Source organism: Balearica regulorum, chromosome 1 (genome assembly GCF_011004875.1).
Source record: "Balearica regulorum gibbericeps isolate bBalReg1 chromosome 1, bBalReg1.pri, whole genome shotgun sequence".
In the NCBI taxonomy this organism is placed as follows: domain Eukaryota; kingdom Metazoa; phylum Chordata; class Aves; order Gruiformes; family Gruidae; genus Balearica; species Balearica regulorum.
This window is the reverse complement of record NC_046184.1, coordinates 142,811,909-142,829,238: the sequence shown is the minus strand read 5'-3', so window position 1 is coordinate 142,829,238 and position 17,330 is coordinate 142,811,909. Positions and strand designations below refer to the sequence as shown.

Genomic DNA, 17,330 nt, shown 5'->3' with positions numbered 1-17,330 from the left:
TTTCTCTGGGTTTGATTTCTTTTTCCCCATCTAATGTTCAAGTATCTATAACCTTAACTTTAAGGCCTTAGTGGGAAATTTAAGGATTTTGATTCTGAACTTATGGTGGCAGCTAGATGGCAGGTAGATTTTCAAGTGTCTGAGCACATGTAAGCCTCCAGAAAGTCAAAATATTTTGTGTTTCCCTGGTTCCCACAGCATGAACTAATTTGTACTAGATTTCCTATCCTGCAGATTCCCCTTGCTCCACCTCAGATACGGGGGATATCATTCACCTTCCTTGTTGACTCCCACACACATAGATGAGGGGCAGTCTCAGCTTTTATTAATATGCAGCAACCTGTTTGTAATTTCTGATTCTAGAAACATAGCTGCAAATGTAAGAGGCTGAGTCTTTAACGAGCCCGTGGCTGGGAATGATAAGGGATACTTCCTGTAGGTTTCAGCTCCATCTATTGTTTTTCATAACAATGGGGGAAAATTAAATGTGTTTTCTAAATCAGCAATTTTATGACACAGTTAGTTTGCATTCCCTAATGAGGAAGCATTAGGGAATACCCAAACTTATAAAGGAGAAAGAATTTAAGCAAACAGGATAAAAATTAAGGCTAGTATGTCAGTAATTGCAGCTCATTGAGCTACATTGAATGCATTTAAATTTAATTGTTCAGTAGGCTGATTTTCTTCATCACACATGTAGAAGCCTTGATTGACGCCACCTTCTTCCCCCATAGGAAGGCATGCACCTTCATGAGCACAAAACCCTTGCTCCCACATACAGCATGATCATCCTTTGCTGCAAAAGTCCCCCATTTCCCCCTTTCGAGATGAGCTGTGCTGTCCCTTCCCTAACAGCAACAGCTGGCACCACAAACATCCTCCTGCTCCTGCCAGAACAATGGCTGTCCCAGGGAAGGGAAGAGAAGCAGCAGGAGGGACGGCCAAGCCAAGCCAGCCCCTGTTCCAAGCACCTGCAATGCTCCTCTGTTGTTGAAACTTATGCCAGGTCAGCGTCAGGAAAATAAAATTTTCTCATTTCAAAGTCTTTCCTTCTTATCCCCCCTCTCCCCAGCTTCTTTCCCTTCAGCAGGCTGCAGCTGGATGCAATGCGGGGCTCTGTCCCATGAAACACATTTTTGAACTGCTGCGGAGCACGTCCTGCCCCACTGAGTCAACGTGAAACTGAAGCGTGCCGCTCCCAGCGCGGCTGAGACTGCGACTCGGGGAGCCCGAGAGGTCTTCAAGGACCTGTCCACCTCTGCTTTGACTGTCAGATGCAACAGAAAGTAGGGACCTCGGACCACTGGCAGGGACCTGCCACCTCTCGGCCAAAGCCCGGACACCGGCCGGCACTGACCTGCAGATGCGCAGGAGCAGCTGCCACCCGAATGCTTCCCTCGTCACGGCCACTGCCACTTTACTGGACTCAGACTTGGCCAAAACGGTCGGATTAGCAATGAACAATTTCTCTTAGGCTCAGGTATAGCTTGTAGCTACCTTCACCCTTGTCTTGTTAGCTAAAACAAGAAAATACCATTTTCTTGTCATCTTCCTCTCCCCTGTCAGGCCAGGTGAGTGTGAGTTTAAAGCTCAAGTGCTAATCAACGGACGCTGCAACAGCCTTGTGGATAAGAATCACGTTAGCTGTGTAAAAGCTGCTGACCCTTGCTGGATAGATTTACGTCCTTGAAGAGAGAGGCATGGCCCAGAGGGCGGACTGTCCCATCTCTCTGAAATAGCTGTCCTGGAATAAGATGAAATCTCTTCCTTAGAAGTGCCCATCTCCCCCAGTTGACAAGATTAACCCAAACACCTTTTTAGACTGTTTAATTTATGTGAGCTGAATCCCATCCTTTGTGACTTACTCCAGAAAGGCAAATCTTAACTCATGGGTATTTTAATGAGTTAAACTCATTACTGCCATTGCTGACCTTATATTCAGCATGTAGCTTCCCAAACTGGCCTTAGTATACTCAATATATGAAAATAAATTATTTTATAGTGAAGCGCAGATGAAACCTGATAACAGATGATTGTAAAAGTTATCGCCACTCCATTTCTCATAAAGAGATATAACTATTTCATTTCTGTGGGTGTACAGGTTAGAACAATCGAAAACATGAGTCCGAGTTAGTACCAGTTGGTGCAACTGATGCTGTAGCAGACTAAGTCTAGGGTATTGCTAGCTATGAATACAGATCTTTCAAATTAAATGTGGCAGAATTAGAGCATGGGGCCAGAAAGTTACACTGAATTTTTATTCCTTAACACTTTTACCTGGAGGTCCTACTGCCAGTCTCATGCATCAAGAAATCATAAATGTGAGACATACTAAGAGATTGTTTTTAAAATCAGATTATTTCTTAAATATTTGCTTTATAGGTTGTCATTCACTGAGATTCATTTCTTCAAACTTTTTTCTGCAACTATGGGGATGAAAAACTTTAAAGAGCAAAAAATAGGGAAGAAGAAAGTTCCAATTATAATTAAAAGGAACCAATTAATGCAATTAAAAAAAGATCTGAGGTGATCTGGAGTTGAACCTAAACCAGTTCCATTTATCTAGAAAAATTTTCCCTCCAGGGAAAAGAGAGAAATCCAGCATCATCAGCCATTTCAAATATGACTAGGTGGAAGAATCCCAGGCAGCTGCACTGACACAGGAGGAGTCACGCTGCTGGTGCAAGAGGTAGGTGAATCCTTCTCTGAAGGATATTGTTGCAGCTGCAGCATGGAGATACAGGCTGCTAGCTAAATGTTTCCAGATCAACAGGAAAATCCAAAAGGAAGGGGAGCATTTATTACATGTAAAATGACATTTTTAAAAGTAGTTTGGAATGTCAAACTTGTGGAAACTAGGAGATAATAGCATGAAAATTACTTTCCCTCTGCACAAACATTGTGAGAAAATTTGCTCTTTAACTACATAACCATATTCCCCCTTTTCCCTTGTGCATCTGCCTCAGTCAGAGGGCGGCTATTGCTAGGCTACCTCAGCTTTACTAGCCAGTATGGGTGTAAAGGACTACCAATGCCAATCACACATGCCACAAAAACAGGTTCAACGGGTACCAACAGATACTGCTCATTGGAGCAGGAGCTGGGTTTATGCACTCCAGCCCCACAACCCCATTTCTTTTGTATCTGCACGTTAGCCTAGCCACAGTTCTGCCTCAGTATTTGTGGGTAACCAGACTCAAACATTTGCAAGGGGATGAGCCTGGAGTACACTTGACCTCACCTGTGCCCCATCCTTCTGAAACCCAGAGAAGGGAGGGATGCTGAGATTAAGATTTGGAGACTCGGCTATGCCTGTGGCATGGGCACATGACCATGGGCTTAGGGTGTGGGCGCATCTGGACTCGAGTGCAAGTCCAGCTGTAGACAACATACAAAAAACCTGTCCAACGATTGCCGTCACGGGTGTAGGATTTGGAAGCTGTAGTGATGTGTAGCTACCCACCAGGTGGTGCCATGCAAGCACAAGAGTTATCTTCACCCGTTTACAGTGGTACCTCCAGCAAGGACCTTGCGCTCCTCCAAACTCTGTAGAAATCTGAGTTATTCCAGATATAAGCACTCTTTTTTTTTGTTGTAGTAGAAATCAACCCTAGGAGATCATGCTTGCAACTCTGTTCCTACCCGGCTATGTGGAGCTGCATTATATTTTTCAAGAAACAATATAAAGTAAACATGAAGGAAAGAACAAGAAAGAAATTATGGATATAACTCATACATTTTTTGACACTATCTCCAATGACTTTTCTTTCCCTTAGTGTTGAAGAGCATGTATTCAGTCCCGAGATAAAAGTCTCAGTTGATGTTTCAGTGTTGAAAAGATTGTGCTTATCAGCAATGAGCAGGAATACTGGTTTATAATAATGAAAAAGTTTTGGGTTTTGGCCAACAGATATCAAGACTGACAGCACACAGCTTGGAATGGAAATAGAGTAGGAGGTGAGCTCTGACATCCAGTAATTTTCTTTCTTCCACTTGTCCTCACAATTACTTTTACTAGCATGCCCTTTCCCTCACATATATATTAACAATCTTTTTTTAGACAGTAAGAAACTGAAAATAGGGTTATCTTCATCCCTTGGCCTTCCATCTCCTTCCTGAACTCCCTAAGAAGGACAGTTTACTCATCTACACCAAGCATTTGACTTCCTTTTGTCCCTTTTCCATTTGACTCATTCCTGCCAAGGTATCTACTGTGTCTGACTTCCCCTTCTGGATAGAGTTCATCCACAGCAGGAAAATCTGGCAGTTTTGGAGGCAGGAGGTAAATAATACAGAATAGGCAGAAGATAAGAAGGGATTCTCAATGCATTCCACTTTTGGGGAGCTCTTTGGGACATTTGGTGCTTTGATGGAAATAAGAGGAAGAGCGTTGGGAAAAAATTGCTGAGTCCTGATAGATTTGCCCAGATAGCTCTGAAGTATAATTCAAAAAGCTCTAAAAAAATTTTATGAAAAATCCTAAGGCCAAGAAGCAATGGCCCACAATACAGTTATCAAAGTTCAGTACTGTCCAATGAACAACTTCAAAACGAGCCAGTCCTGTTCACAAACACTACAAGGAGTTGGTCCTCATGCATTGGGACAACATGAATATAGCCATTTCGAAGTAGGATCCTAACACGCCCAGCTGAGGGGTCACAGAGTTTCCAGATGTTGGAAGCAAAACACCTGCAGCTGCCTAGAGCTCCTGGGATGTGCTCCCAGGCCTGGGGCTTGGCGCAGACAGCTTGGCTTCACGTCAGAGGGTGTCCTCAGATGAAGGTGCCTTAGACTTGAGGACAGAGGGGCAAGTGCCCTCGTCTCAGCTAGATGGAGAGCTGCCTTGGGTTGAGTGGGGTCATAGCAGGAAAGCCTCTGCTGAGTCAGTTTTGGATTCCTGAGACTAAGGCAGTGGCACCTGCTGAAAACCCCTGTCGTTCTTTTCCAAGGAATTGCTGCCGAGACAGGGCAGGAAGAACGTGTTTAATGCCATGGCTTTGAAGTATGACTGAAACGGCAAGTTTCTGACCCCCAAACGGAGGGTTGTAGCTCAAAGCTCATTCCCATATTACTGTTCTTGTGCAGTAATAAAGCACCTGAAATATCTCTGAAGAAAGGGACTTTTTTGCTCTGACTCAGACCAGGTGCCATAAGTCTTTTCATCATAATGCCATGGCCTCATGCTGATTTTATGCTGAACTTTAACCTCACAAATACAATACAAGGCAAAAAATAGCATTTGTATTTCCTTTTTCTAGGCGTTCCTCACTAGTAAGGACCACGAGCAGTTTTTCAGCTGTTTCACAAACAGATTTTGAAAAATGGACTTTGCATCACCTGCATGAGAAGGCAGAAAAAAAAGAAGCACTGAACTGCAAATTATTCATTGCTTTCCTTTTCCCTTCCTTGTGCTTTAGCAATGGACTCCTTGACCTTTACAGTCAGCTCATAACTTGTCTATAAATTACAGCCAGGATCTTGATTTACTACTGTCAGTTCAACATCCAACAGTTAAAAACATCAAGCCATCCTTATCTCTGAGCAGTTTCACGGGCACAGAACCAGTTTCAAGCTGTTTCAAGCAAGGACACATAACAGTTTGACAAGCTCAACATTTAATCAATTTATTTAAGGCAGAACTTATTTCCTACAATGTACGTAGAAAAGGTAGTTTCCACCACGCATACACACAAGGCATAGAAAGCCAAGTCTATTGACTTTCATTTTATGGCATGGCTGAGTCACGTTTTCAATCCATAAATGAAACTACACTCACACTGTCAACAAAACTGTTTTCTCCCTGTAGGGTCTCAGCAGAAACCGAACACTGTTAATTTTTATGTTGTTGTGCCCAGCTGAAGCTAAACCCACCTCTCTGTGCGGAACTGCCAAAAGTAAAAGCCATTTAAAGGGTGTCAACCAGACTATACAGACCAGTTCCTTGAGTCCATTAAGACTTTATATTGACATGGTTTTGGCAAGACAGCTGTTATTGCACAGAAAATTTAGTCCAGATTATGTCCCTACACTTGCCTGTGAATGGTGATAAATAAATAAAAAAGAAAAAAGCTCCTCTGATGAGAAATGGAAAAGCTCTACATTGTTCAGATTAGACCTTTTACCTGTATGTAACTTGAGCTACATCACTGCCTGGAAATACACTTTAATATCTATAACAAGTGATATGAAGCTCATTTGCATGGTCATGTCCGTAATACCCTTAGCAATATTTTCAGTGCTCCAAAGTATGAGGAAAAACTTCTTCACTGTGAGGGTGACCGAGCCCTGGAACAGGCTGCCCAGAGAGGCTGTGGAGTCTCCTTCTCTGGAGATATTCAAAACCCACCTGGATGTGATCCTGTGCAACCTGCTCTAGGTGATCCTGCTTTAGCAGGGGGGTTGGACTAGATGACCTCCAGAGGTCCCTTCCAACCCCTACCATTGTGTGATTCTGTGATTCTATATCAAATAGCACATTGAAACTTCATATTGAAATACAAATAAGCCCCATTGTTATCAACCAGCATTTCTGTTATGGTCTAACCACTGTCTGTAGAAAGGCAGATTTTAAAATTGTTTGCCTTTATCCCCTCCTGAGAGCAGTAAATCCATACCACACTACAAAAAGTCATTATCTTTGTGGCTGCATGAAGCAAATGCAAATTAGGGTGATGTTCTCAACATTCAAGGCATTTACCTCCAATCTATCCTACCTCATTACAGCTGTAGACGCTTCTCTCTTCTCTACTGTGAAAATCTTTTTTTTTAATGCTCTGTTCTGAAAAGTTCAGCCAAAGCCACAAGAAAACAATGTGATTCGTGAAAAAGACTTGCACAGAAATCAACTTTTTTTGTTCTATGGAACAAAATGGTGAGTGGCAGAGTGAGCCTCCTTCCAGAAGAGATAGATGATCAGAAAGAGTTCTGAGGTTTCTGGGAAGTTTCGTGGCACTTTTGAGATTTGGGTTTGGTCTGAGTCAGAACAAAACTATAAACACACAGACTTTTTTTTGTTTTAAAATTTCTCACAAACCAAAGATTCCAAGAAATTATGATGTTTCCTCATATGAAACACTTGGGTGCTGCCCCTGTTCCAGGAGGTTCATGTTTCTGAATGTTTCATGTTTATTTGGTGCAGCGAGCCCTCAAGGATTTTCCTGAGTTACTGACTATGCCCACAGCCCACTGCACAGACAAATAGATTGAAGCCTCCGCTCCCAGCGGAGGTTCCTCAGGCCATGGCCACGCTGGCCCCCACCAGACTCTAACACTTTTTCATGCTGCTGGCCCCATGCTGCAGGACCCTGAGAGTCCCAGTTGGGACCCAGCGGCAGTATGTTTCCAAGAAAACACTTTAGGTAAAACCACAGCATTTCTCAGTGATACTTGCAGGAAAAATTCAGACCAGCTCTGCTACTGAGCCCCCATTCTCCAAGGCCCCGAGTGCAGCCCCCGGCTCTGGCACCCATCCCCACTCCTCAGGGCCAGGCCAGCCCTGCTGCAGCCCGGCTGCGTAGCCTGGGATCACACCGCTGGGAACGACCTGGGAGTTTCACTGGGGCAGCTTTAATCTCCTGTTTTCTTGGGAACTGCATTTGTGACCAGATCCTCAGCCTTGGTCCTTCCTGAGCCACGCCACAGTCTCTGCCCAACCTCGTACCTGCTGGCCATCACCTGCAGGACCCTGATGGACTTTACACCAGCCCCATCGCTGTGGCCTTGCCGGGCAGTTGCAGGGCTCCGGGCTGGCCCTGGTCACCGTCCCCGTCCCATCCCTGCTCCCTCACTGGGTGCTACTGGATGGACCCTGGTTGGGGAGGGCACAGCCCTGCTGGCCTCATGGCCACCCTTGGCTCCCAGCTCATGCCTGTGGGCCACTGTCCTTATGGGACAGTGGAAGCAAAAACGATGATCTTCTGCTCACTTCTGAGCTACTCTAATTTGTGTACATACTTGGTTTTACAGGCTCCAGTAATTTCCTAAATAAAAGTCAGGGCACAAAACTGAGAAAAAAAATCAGAATAGAGATACTATGTGTGTGTGGGTGAAGATGCAAGCACTTGAGCAAAAGTCATATAGAAACTGGTGAAAACCACTGTATTTTTCCAGTGGCTCCCTGGGGTTTATCCTAAGCAGTCCAGTAATTGCCATATGAGGAAAACAGTAGAGGGTAGACAGAAACCAGACTTTTTCACACTAACTGTTCCACAGGAAAAAAAAAAACACCAAAAAAATCACTTCTGTAATAGCCTTTCTCTGTGCAAAGAACCTTTTGCCTAATTATAATTGATTTGCTTTACCTGAAATACTTGAAAAGCTCTACATATTGCCAACGTGAGCATTCATAAGCTCTGAACACAGTGAGTGAGTATTAAATCGATGACATCTTCACAAACTTTGCACAAATGTGCAGACACCTCTTCACGGTGTCTAAAGTTACAGATGTCTGTCCAGGACACTGAAAGCTTTCTGCAGAAAAGTCCATTTTCTCCCCATGTTTACCAGCTGGCTACAGTGCGTCGACACCAGTCCAGGTGACCTTCCTCCGCTCCACTGCCCCTCCAGTGTCCACATCTCACCCACCTTCCCTCACTCTCACCACGCGAGTTTCATTTCTCCTCTTGCAGCCCGTTGAACGCATGTGCACGCAGACGGACAAGAACAGTCCTTCTCCCCACAGCAAACCCATGAAACACAAGGAAAATTAACTGAGCAGCTATCTGACCTTTGGTTTTGTTGTTGCGCTGTCCCCATCCTACTCAATTCTGCCGTTTCGGGCATCTTGCCAATGTTTCACACTAGCAGGCCTTCAGAAAGGGATGCTGAGCAAAATGTTTCTTTATGAAGCTTAAGTGACTTCAGAAGGAAAAGTCTGGCTTGAGCTCTTAATGTAAGCAGTTCTGAAAACTTCCGCCTTTTCCTGAGATGGATATATATATATATATGCGTTCGTAAAGTACTTGGCATCATAAAACATGAGTGGAAATACACGACTAAGCAAGAGCTAAATGCATAGTTAGCTACATAAATTAACTAAATCAGTAGTTACAACACTGAAACCCTGTTTTCAGAAAAGATCTGTAGCCTTAAACAGGGCAGTTTTTCACACCTTTATTTAACAGTGGTCAGGTCTGAATTTCATACAGACATTTTCAATAAAATGCAGCTTGTTACAGTACTCAGTTCAACAGTTTTACATAATTATACAATTCATATAGCAAAATAAAAACACATCACTTATAATCCATGGGACTTTGGGGAATTTATAAATCAAATATTCATCTGGGGTTGGGGTTTACTTTTCTGGAATTTGTCTCACTGACAGACAAATGTAGACCAAAACCTGGATTTAGCCTTGTATAACTTAAAATACAATATAAGAAATAGCAATCACAGTTTCACAAAACACATAGGGCTAGGTGGGGTCTTATTTGTTCATCTCTTTTCCCTGTGGCAGAATCAGTTCAATTTCTGACATAAAATGTTTATCTAACATCTTAGAAAGAATGATCATGGGTATAATTTCCTCAGACAATTTGTTCAAGTGCTACCTTTAAATTAGACAAAAGAAAAAATCTTCCTGATGTGACTCCTCTTTACTCTGTCTGGAGCCTGGGAATCCTGTCTTGCCCACCCTGAACACAGAGAATGAGCTCGTTCCTACATAAGCCCTCCGAACACTTTTCTACTGCAGGCTAGAGAAACTCAATCTCTTCAAACTGCAAAGACTGAACAAATACAACCACAAATCAAACACTCCTGTCAGTCAAACAAACGGTGAAAAGAGTTACTTTTGCTCCTAATGACTTTATAAATTCTTAATAAATAAGTTATTTTCTTACCTGATTTTTTAACACACACTGAATTTCTTCAGTCTTTTCTCACTGAATGCATTTCTGCTGTAGGATACCAATAAAAACATGTTATACTGTAACACCTACTTCCTCTTTTCATTTCTTTTATTCACTGACAAAGCTATTTTAGAATATTTGCTAAAAGGATACATATTTTTTTCCCCAATTCAAAAATCTGTTTCCCATTACTCATGGAGCACTGTATGGCTGCTTCACTCACCTTGCATCACAAACGCTGGAGTCACCACCAGGTATTTTCCAGAACGGACATATGATTTTGCAACACTGATAATCCAATGTATATCCACCTTCTCTTTAAAGCAAGGAAGGCTGCAAATAATTTCTTAAAATATTAGGTTCAATCCAAGTAGAATACGAACACAAGTATGAGGGAAGCACTATGTTCGTCTCCATGTTACCAACCTGATCTGTCTCTGTCATTCACCCATACGATGAATTTCCCATAGTGGAAAAAATAGGCAACCTGTTTCAATAGTGCTACTTATTTGAGACTAGCCACATGAGGATGTCCTAAACTTTCCCGAGATTCATGCTTTGCTGTTGGTCAGACAAATGTCCAGTGCAAGGTGGCTCCTATATGACATAGAGCAGTGGTCTCCAAACTTCTTTGATCATGCATCCTTAACAATAAAAAAATTTTGAGCAACCCCCCCAATATATATATGTTTATTTATACATAAGTTATATACATGTACTACTGTATTAATATATTAGGTACATTATAAAACCTAAAAAAAAAAAAAATAAAAAGGATGAGATAAAGATGAAATAAACACTATTTTAAAAATTATATTTTCCTTTTATTTATTAATGACAAAAAAATATTTTCTTCCTGCACCCAAGTGGATTGTCTTGCATACTCCTTGGGGTGTGTGCACCCTTCTTTGGAGACAACTGACATAGGTATCACATTAGGTAATGCCAGAAGTAACTACAGGATCCTTAGCAGACCTCTGTTGTCCCTGTAAAATCCATTCCTATGCTAATGCTTCTTCCTAAAAGATAGCTTTCGCATTTGTTTTCCTCTTTTGTTAAACCAGAGAACTTGTCTGCATTAGCAGTAGTGCCCCATGCTAATCACATCAGCTATGAATCACTCCTGACTGGTGCAGATGTCTGAGATTGGGAACAGGATGTCCTCTTCAAGGTCTAGCTGGGAGGCCAGAAGAAATTATTACCTCAGCTATTCATTTGCTCCTTAGCAGATCGATCATTTAACATGAGGTCCTTTAAGAGAACTTCATATATTAAGCAGCAGAAGATAGCAGCAAAACAGATTGGGGTAGTACTATACATAGAAGCTTTCACAGTATTAGTAAAAATGAAAAAAAAATTACATACGTCCAGCGTGGCTTTGTTAATGCAAATAAGAAATACAACAACCTGAAAGCATCAGAAGTGAGAAGATTCAGAAGTGAGAAGTAAGCTGGGGCTTTCCAAGAAGTAGACGTCAGAAAGTGTGATGATTAAAACCAGTAGATATTCAGAGTTCTTTATATAGAACAGAAAACTCCATCTTAGTGTTAGGTGTATTACTCCTGATAACAATTAGGAATACATGGCAAAAATAGTGGTAATAATAATAATCTGCCCTAATTAATACAATTCTGATTTAGTAAAGGAGGGGCTTTGTATCGTGATATACCTCTCTCTTTTTCACTGAGCTAGTGTCTATGCTACAGCGTCCATGCCTAGCACTCCTCAAGATCCTCTTTGAAGTCTAGTCTCTCAGTTTAAGTTATGTTTGATTTTTCTTCTATTAGTCTGTTCTCCTGTTCATGATCTTCAAGGTGAAACTTCAGGTTTCAATATTAATATTTCATTTCTTGGCCATTATCTACATAAGCTAAATTTGATGCTGTCATTATCTATGAATTCTTTGTGTATTGCCTGCATTTCATCACTCTGGATTTTCTTGTTTTATCATAAGTCAGACACAGCTTTTTCCACCTGCTGCTGTGAGAGCCTAGTTACTCTGGGGCATACTGCTTGAACTCTTGTGGGTTTTAGATTATAAATGGAGGTCAACAAAGAGAGCGATACAGTCTATGTAGAGAAGTCTCCCTAAAAGACATCGATCTGTACAGATCTGTACAAGCAATTTTCTTTGCTTTGATGCAACATTAAAATTTGTGGCCAGTTTCCTGCACAGAGGTGGTGAGAAAGAGATGGAGATAGAACTACGTTTTGTCTTTCTGCTGTTTCTCAGATGTACTTTAAACTAGTGTGGTTTAATAAAAGTGATTCTGAATCTGGCATCAGTGCAGAACCCAAACTCATGTACAAAGCATTGACCTCAATTGCTCCATATATAAAGTTTTGTGCACTTTTTGTGTCATGAGTTACAAATGACCTCTTGCAGTGTTGGCTGCAGCAGACTAAAATGTGGCATCTGCCCCCAGCTCCTGCATAGTTAAATAAGTTGGGCTGTGCACAAGGGCAGTAGAGGTGTAAACAAACGTTGATTTTTCCTGCCTCTTTTATGTGGTATCTAATCTCCAGCAGAGGAGCCACACAGGTAGGTGCAGCTGATAACTTCTTAAAATCAGGTAGCGACTTCTGGCCCAACTCTGGCTGGGGAATTAGTTACCATGTGCCCACTGCCAGCCAGCAGCTGGGGGAAGGAGAAGGCATGGGGCAAGAATCCCTGTTACCACAGATGAAACCAATTGGGTCAGTGTCCTGGTTTAGCCCAGCTGGCAGCTAAAACAACCACACAGCCGTTTGCTCACACTCCCCTGGCCTCCAGTGGGATGGGGGAGAGAACTGGAAAAAAAAGGTAGAAGTCCTGGAATGAAATAAAGACACTTTAATAGGAAAGAACAGGAAGATGATGATGATGATAGTAATAATAATAATAATAATAATAATAGAATATATAAAACAAGTGATGCACAGCACAATTGCTCACCACCTGGAGCTGATGCTCAGCTAGTTCCTGAGCCACGCACTCCCTGGCCAGCTCCCTGCATGACGTCATATGATATGGAATATCCCTTTGGCCAGTTTGAGACAGCTGTCTTGGCCATGTTCCCTCCCAGCTTCTTGTGCACCGCCAGCCTCCTTGCTAGCAGGGCAGTATGAGAAGCTGAAAACTTCTTAACTTGGTGTAAACACTGCCCAGCAACAACCAAAACATCAGTGTGTTATCAACATTATTCTCATCCAAAATCCAAAACACAGCACTATACCAGGTGTTAAGAAGAAAATTAACTCTATCCCAGCTAAAACCAGGACAATCAGCTAGGCTGGAGCTGGCTGACTGGCGTTTGCCTTAAGTGTGGGAGAACATTCATAGGAGCTGCTTTGCGCACAGATCGGCAGACATGGTTCTCTTTGACCAGCATCACTGAACTCAGCACTGGATGCCTGGACTCAGTCTAAAATGAAATACCTGAAAAAGAGATGAAGCTCATGTGAAAATAATTGAAAAACACTGTGTATGCAAATGAAAATTTCCCCAAGTACTTCTTAAAAGCAGCGTCACATGAACTTCGACCTCAGCATCACATAGGCTGTAGAATATCACCCACTGATTAAGGCCTTGAGGTCAATAACTGCTGGCTGAGGAACAGATCTTTGCGAAAGGCATTCACAATGAATTTTGCATACTGGGCAACTTAGGTGCTAAAACCAATTTCCTTTATTTTTTAAACTCATCAGTTTTAACAGCAGTAAACACTATCACATTTCTGGTGCCCAGAGCCTGACTGAAAGGTAGGGCTTGCTAGAAACCAAATACCTCAGGTTTGTAACAGTAACAGTTGCTTCTGTGTTAAAAACATTCTGGTTTAACTATGTCGTAAAAATGTGCCCTGACGAATTTGGTTGTGGCCTTGATTCCCTTCAAGCTGAGATGGGAAATGAGCTTCAGTTTCCCACTTCACCCGAGGAAGCCTACAAATCGTGAAGGTCCTGTGATCCTCCCACTCAAAAGATCCTAAGGTAAAAAGCAACTGCTTGATCCTTGGGAGAGAGAGCTTCAGCACTTGCCTCCTGCAGAGAGCTGAGATGAAGACCCAAAATCTGTACCTGACTTTCGTTTTGACTAGTTTAGGCTCTTTCCAACTGGTTTTTTAGAACCTCACCTAAGGTGTTTGACTCCCTCCATGCACTGTGTACAGGTATGCCCATACGGAGCAATGGCATCACACTTAAAATTTAAGCATCATCATATTTAATTCCTTTAGCCAGGAAGGCTTTATACTCAAGTTCTGACAGGCAGGGAAATTCAATTTCAGTCTCTTTGGACAAGCATTTAAACTATCAAATTGCTTTCTTCTGCGTACCGTGGAGAGTTACTATCAGCTGTCATGCACTTGGACTGGGCAGGTCTTGAGAGTTTATTCTTACAATGATGCTGCTTTACTCTCAAACTGATGTGCCGTATCCCTAAACTTACTGTTTTAGTAAGAACATGCGAGAATGTCAGTGAAAGACAAGCAGAGCACAAAAAGGGAGTGCTGAGCTGGGAGTCAGAGCAACTGAAAACATTTGCCTAAAGCTTTAAAATTTCCTGCAAGCTTGTGATCAGCAAAACTTGTTTAAAAAGACTCATGGTCCCTGACAAACTGATTGAGATTACAAGAACAACATCCATCTTTGTAAAGAAAATTGGGGTAGCCTAGCTCTGTAGGGAAGGATGATGAAGTTGTAGATAATCACTGACATAGAATTTAAATTCTTCAGGTCCTCTTACAATACTATAATCCACAATATACAATGAGCCATATATATGTAAAATATTTAAACACATAATCAGATGGAAAGAAACACACAAAAATCCAGCCCTTAGCTCAGTAAGCAAAGGCTTTTTAAAAGAGGTAGCAAGCGCTGTGGAATGCAGCAAGCTTGTGAAGCTGGAGAAATATCACCGAAATGTAGTGGAGATACCAATTTATTATACCACCTATGTTTACCAGCAAAGGGTGAAGTGGGAAATTGAAGCTACAGACAAAAAGTTCTTAGCCTTTGCAGCTTTGCCCAGACAGATTTATTTCCTACAAAGTCTTTTAAACAAAACAATCTGGCTGTTATCATGACTTCCCCTTTTTACAAGTCAAAAGATCTTGCAATCGTGACATTTTCCCTTTCTAAACCAAGTCCTGTGACTCAAAATTAGGATTCCTTGCACTAACCTAAATAACTTTCCCTTTGGTGCAAAGCTTGCTTCATGTGGTTATTTCACAGCAAATTCAAGGAGAGACAACAATTAGACTAGCATATGTAGATGAAAATATACTGTTAAGTTAGAATTCTTTACTTCTTTTATAATTAAAATTGCTTGATAAGAATCCTTTTATTCTCTCCCCACTTGCAGAAAACTTTCACTTTATCCTTCAAATTGGACTGTCATTATATCAGAGATTATTACTGCCCAAAGATATGAAATATAAGGCAACCTATAACTTTCTTCTCCTTCTGGCTCCTCTTCCCATCATGTCTATAATATTACTGCAAACAGAATAGGGAAGTGCAGGTTAAAGAGAAAACTAATGAAAAAAAAAATTATTCCATTCAGTCGTTGCAGAATCACCAGTTAGGAAAAATAGCTCACCTGCAGTGATGTTGTGAGTCTTGCAGCCAGAATACTGGAAACTCCTAGGATTTATGTGAGTATCTAGACATTTGCAGAATAAGTAAAACCTACACAGAGATGGTGTGTCAGGTTTTCCTGCGGTGCAGGTCAAGACAAACTACACTATACCTGAAGCTGATGTCACTACAACAGAGTTATTAGCCTTATTTCTCCTTACTTTTACATTTTCTGCCACTTCCTGATAAGACATAATTTCTTATGTTATTTTTTACAGCACTCATATCTTTCTTCATAGTTCTGTTCCATGATAAACATGGCTAGCAATTAATGATAGGATTCAATGTATTACTGACCGCGGCAGGAATTGTTGCTCAGACATGCAACAGCTGATTTCTCGTGCTCTATCATACAAATCTTGCAGAAATGCCTTCATTTATTTGTCATAAGGATCACCTTTTTAAAAAAATGTTAGATACCCATTTTATTTTTTATTTTGATTACACACTTCAAAGTAAGCTGCAAAATGAAAATACACACCTCTGCCTAGCATCTTTCAGGTCGACTCTGGTTGATAAAGTCAGTAAGAAACAGTGCTCAGGCAAGTATTTTGCCCAAATTCATGTAAGAAGCAGTTGCGAAACAAGGAACAGAATAAAAGCTGCTGCTTTGATGAGCAATTTAGGAAAACCCAGCCTACATTTTCTGTGTTCTTGTTACAGAAAGCCATAAGTAAAACTGAAGAGATTTTAATCAGCAGCAGCTTTGACCACCAGATAGTTACATTGGCACTTCAGAAAATTGCTGAACCCTGTTTTAACTTACCTCTTATGTGGGACATATTTCAAAGATCCTAATGAGAGATGAAGAGAAAGCAGTCTATGAATTTGTTATCACAAATAAGCATTTAGCAGAGTCATTGCTTCATGCTGTACTCAGTAAACTGAAGGCTCAGAAGACATCTTCAGCTCAAAATTTTCCTCCAGTTCTCTGTAGAACTTAGAAGATTATCAGCAGTTGTGAAATTCACCAGATGCCCATCTTTTCTGTCACAGCTTATTTTTAGAACACTTACCAGAATCTTTATTTCTAACATGAGCTGTCAGTGAACAGCAAGATGGACCTTTCTCTGTGCGGCAAGAGGAGCCACAGGTGTCCTTAGCGCTGACAGGGCAGCACTCTCACCAGTCAGGACACTGTCTTGCAGCGCCCAAGCAGGGCCAGGATGGTGATAGGGACGGGCTCCTCTGACTGCCTGTCGATCATCAGACAGGGCGAGGTGTGAAGTCCAGTCTAAGGTCAATCCAGGAATGCAGTTAGCAAGTCAGGACTACCTGCACCATGGCTCAGATGGGACCCTTGGGCAGAGGATCCACTGATGTGGGACCCTGGTGATGCTGGTCAGGGCAGTTAAGGCCTGCTGGCACACTCCAGGTCCTGGAAAAAGAACATCTGAATTTCATAAATTCCTGTATAAGGTGTTTCGCTTAATGGCCAAAGCTGCATCACATTTCTTCAGAGTCTTCACAGCAGCCTTTTATATAGACAGCATTGCTAATGGCTTCTCATGAGAAAATATAACTATTACACAGACCAAAAAATGTGCAAGAAGCTTTGCCCTAAATTGCATCTTCCACTTCTCCTATAACTCTTGCTTGACTTTATCCTAACCCCTGTCAATTGCTTACAAAGAGACAAGTCACACAGAGGTTGTCACTTGTATGTATTTTCACTCACGAATCCCAATTCTCCTCTGGCAAAATCAGTGAGAACGTAGCTGACTTCCCCAAAACTTTCCGCTCTCAGTGTATGTAGTTTCAGTTATCACTTATTTCTTCCCATAATTTAATGAGAAGGCTTGGAACAGGAAGATGCACAAGGATCTTTGCAAGTTCTCATGTCCTGGTGGCAAATCGAAC

The 17,330-nt window shown here is 41.8% G+C and overlaps 1 protein-coding gene across 1 annotated transcript in view; it reads right to left on the bottom strand.

Annotated features, from left to right (window-relative positions):
• P2RY8 (P2Y receptor family member 8) overlaps positions 1-9,894 on the bottom strand; it is a 62,058-nt gene extending 52,164 nt beyond the window's left edge. Inside the window, exon 1 of the mRNA XM_075736841.1 lies at positions 9,843-9,894. The gene's annotated coding sequence lies outside the window, so the exon portion shown is untranslated. The remainder of the gene's footprint in view (positions 1-9,842) is intronic.
• Positions 9,895-17,330: the final 7,436 nt, after the last annotated feature.